This window comes from Bubalus bubalis, chromosome 1 (genome assembly GCF_019923935.1).
Source record: "Bubalus bubalis isolate 160015118507 breed Murrah chromosome 1, NDDB_SH_1, whole genome shotgun sequence".
In the NCBI taxonomy this organism is placed as follows: Eukaryota; Metazoa; Chordata; class Mammalia; order Artiodactyla; family Bovidae; genus Bubalus; species Bubalus bubalis.
Window position 1 is genome coordinate 27825758 of NC_059157.1, and position 3725 is coordinate 27829482.

The window sequence follows — 3725 nt, forward strand, 5'->3', positions numbered from 1 at the left end:
AGAAGGTATGCATCTCTCTGGCACAAATCCTACTGCAAAGTCGGTATTGTCTTTCGTTATTGCAGGAGAATCTCTGGGCTTGAATTTTTATGCGAAAAAGGTTTTCAAATTGGGGGGAGGGGGAAATTATTTTAGTGAATCAAATTAATCCTTTGTTTATTTGCTCGGCAATTTAAATGCAGAACATAAACATCCACGTAGAAAAGAGAACAAAGTTAAGTGGCTTGGAAATACAGAGGCAATCCTAAAGGTTTGAGTGGGAGTACATTTTTCAAGTTGGGCTTTGCCTTTTTCTAACTCACAAGCCTTTCAACTATCATGTAGACATGTTTCTTAAAAGCAGAAAGTTTTCTAGAAAAGACGTCTTAAGAGGGCCATGCGGCAAGGACCTGCTTTCAATCACAGCCTGCCAAGAGCATCAGGTATAACATGAAGTGCTGAGGCAAGTGGCTATATTTCCTTCTTGCTTATTCAGTCCGGAGGCCACCCCTGATGAGCAGTTGCCAAGTTACATGGTGGCTTGGTAATGGGACTGTTATAGACAAGGCACTAAATGAGTTCAAGAAACTCATTCATCTTATTGATTGTGCTTGCAATCTGCAGAGAATGCATTCACTCTGAGTACAATACAAATAAACTTCTATAGCACCTTTGATGCAAACACATCCCAAGGCATTTTTCAGCAAAGTACAGCACTAAAATGTGCAAGAGTACTGTCAGAGAAAATAAACCGGTTCAAATATATAGAGTTAAAGTTTAGGTTTAAATAAAGCTTTACATTTAGCATTTTGTAGTCTACCTTAAATCCCACTCAAGAACAGGGGGAAATTATAAGTACATGATCAGGTTCTGGAAGTTTTCAACATTCATCAGCTTAAAGACTATACTGGGTGATCACAAAAACAACCCCAGATATTTTTATATAGAAGTTTTAAATGTGCAGTTCGTAATAAGTATATCTGCTCCCATCAGGCACTTAATAATCTGCTGTACAAATAACTCTAGAAGTTATTTTGTGTGATCTGGTTTGGCTCACTTCTTTGGTCAGCTTTCCAAGATGATTGCAAAAAACATACTTCCTTTTCCTGCAGACATGACCCAGCTGACCATCATCCAGGTAATGTTCTTATCTTCATGGCTGCTTACCAATCTGTGATGGCAAAAACAGGAGCCAATGTTTTCCTATGTTTCCCTGCTATGAAACCAGTCAGAAACACCTCCAAAAGGCACTATTTCCTGATATGATTCTCAGCATGTTTTCAACATTCTATGGAGACACAGGTATTTGCCCTGTCGTTCCTCAAAAATGAAAACCGACAAGATATATCTTCCACATGTCAGCACTGATGATGCTCTAAATGTGTTTGACTGTTCAATGAAATCCACAGTTTCTTCACCCAAGGCTGACATCCTCAATTATCAAATAAACCATCTTTGCTAAACAGTAGTTCACATTGTTCTCTACGTATGCATAACAAAAATATGTGGGATTGGGAAAAGTTGTTCTCCTTTACTCAGAATCATTTAACACTTTTACTTGCTTTTCAAAACAGAATGCTGCAGGTCATCAAGCAATCTACATTTTTGGTACCCATATTATCTTTCATATGGTGAATGCAGATGTTCTGGTGAAGGCAATAAATGCTAATCTGTTCATGTTTAGGGAGAGACTGGAACTTGAGAACACATAGGTGCATTCCTAATCATAAATGCACTTCTAATAGTAAGGGCATTTGTTGTGGGAACAAGCATGAGGAACAAATACAGGTCCAATCATCTTATCTGAATTCAAATATTTGCAGTAATAAAAGAAGATGAAGAATGTCTCTGAAATGTTCCATTGTGCTGGTCACATCACTGACCTTTATCTGTGATTTCAAGTAACTATTCAGCCATCTGATTGATTTCTCAGTCAGAAATTTGCTGCCTAAACCCCTCTTCCAAACCACAATAGTCTCTTTGCACCATCTGATCCCTAAAACCTGTGAACAGCCTGTGTGTCCTAGTCTCCTCCTGCTGTCTAACAAATGACCACAAACGTTGTTTAAAACAATACAAATGTTCTTCCCTCGCATTTTTGTAGGTCAAAGTCTGGGCACACTGTGGCCAGATTTTCTGCTCCAGATCTCATCTGGCTGAAATCAAGGTTTGGCCAGGTGTCCTCACCTGGAGCTTCGTTCCTCGTCCAAGTTCACTGTGAATCACAGGATGTATTTCCTTCCAGCTCTAGGATGGCGGTCCCATTTTCCAGCTGGCAGTGCCTCCATCCTGGACGCTGCCTGCCGCTCCTTGCCTCATGATTTGCTCTCCAGGTGGGTCACACCATGAACACGTGTTTTCGTCCATGCCAGCTGCAGCACGTCTGTCTGTCTTCCTCTCTATGACCAGCCAGAGAAACTCTTATTTTAAAGGGTTCACAGGTCAGGCTCACCCAGATCACCTCCTTATCATCAGATCAACTCATTTGGAACCCTAATTCCATCTCCCAACTCCCCTCCAGAAAATCCTAGATTAGTGCTTGACCAACTAACTGGAATAAAATGTGTTTACACCAGAAGTCAGGACTCTGAGAATTCTGCCCTCTACAATACATAAAAATCTCTTTTGGGGTGCTTCCTTTGAAGTAACAAGCAAATCCCATCAAGGAAAGTGTCACTCTGTCCTTTTGAGCATGAGATTAAAATTTTGAGACATGAAGATAATAACAATCTGCCTTGAAAACTGTTGTGAAGATTATAAATTGTAAAATGGAGAAGACTGCACATTCTATGTATACTTAAGGCCTTAGTAGAGTGTTTGGAGTAGCCAAGGTACCAGTGGTGGGATGCAGAGGTCAAGGACACCTGATACCCTCAGGGGCTTTGGACTGGAGGCCACACAGAAGATAAACAGGAGCCCACAGAGGACCCACCTGTGGGGCTCAAGCCCAGGGGTCCACCATGGACCATCTGTAGTCCAGAGCCCTGACCTCACTGTCCAACGATTGCTGGGACTAGCCACACGCACCCAGACTCAGATACTGCTCTCTGTGGACCCCGAGAGCCTTCCTTTAGCTTGTCACATGGTTGGCTTCTTCTCTGCCTTCAGGTGCGAGGCCAAACTAACCATCACAGAGGCCTTTCTTTAGCATCACAGCCACATATCATCCCCTTAGTGTGACTGACAGATCCCCACCCTTGGTTACAACCTGAAATCCTCTTATATGTATCCATCTCTCCCAGAGGAACAATAAGCTCCATGAGAGAGAGGCTTGGTCTTTCTTGTTAATTACTATGATAGACTGCTCAATTAATATTATTAAATAAATCAATGAACGAGCAATCTAAAGGCCCATAGCCTCTTGTGGGCAGAAGCCACATCCATTTACCCTTCTTCCTTATTGAACTGTATTCAGTTGAAGTGATTTTGTAACCACCCGTATTTACCGATTTCTTGCAAAATCATCAACATCCGTGGTCCTCTTCATGGACGTGGTAACATCTAAACAAAAATTGGGAAAGGTTTTTATCTTTACATGAAACTTTATTTCCCAGGAGCTTGGGGTATTCTCTGAGAAGCTAGGAGATAACACATAGATTCAGATATAACACATATGGGGGGCATGTGTATGCATGTGCACTTAAGAGTCATGTCCAACTCTTTGCAAACCCATGGACCATAGCATGCCAGACTCCTCTATCCATGAGATTTTCCAGGCAGGAATACTGGAGCAGTCTGCCATTTCA